Source organism: Nestor notabilis, unplaced genomic scaffold (genome assembly GCF_000696875.1).
Source record: "Nestor notabilis isolate BGI_N333 unplaced genomic scaffold, ASM69687v1 scaffold19527, whole genome shotgun sequence".
NCBI classification, from domain to species: domain Eukaryota; kingdom Metazoa; phylum Chordata; class Aves; order Psittaciformes; family Psittacidae; genus Nestor; species Nestor notabilis.
The window spans coordinates 1,738-2,035 of record NW_009938034.1 but is presented as its reverse complement, the minus strand read 5'-3'; positions in this window follow the sequence as shown (position 1 = coordinate 2,035).

The window sequence follows — 298 nt, the reverse complement described above, 5'->3', positions numbered from 1 at the left end:
CTTTGGGCGCTGTCGGAGCCACAGAGCCTTGATTCAGGCAGGGCCTGGCCCGTCTCTGCCAGGACCCGTGGAGCCTGGCACGGCACCGCTGCAGTGCCTGCCCCTCTTGGACACTGAAGAGCTTGCACCGGCCAGGCACTGGGGCCTGTGGTGCCCTGTTCTTGCTGTTAGCCTGGGACAGTCCCTGCACTGAGGGGACTATAGAAGAGCTGGTTCTTGTCATCAGGGTTGGAGGCTGCAGGACAGGGCTCAGCCCTGCTGGGGTCTGCACCAGAGGCGGGCTGTGAGTGATGTGGTA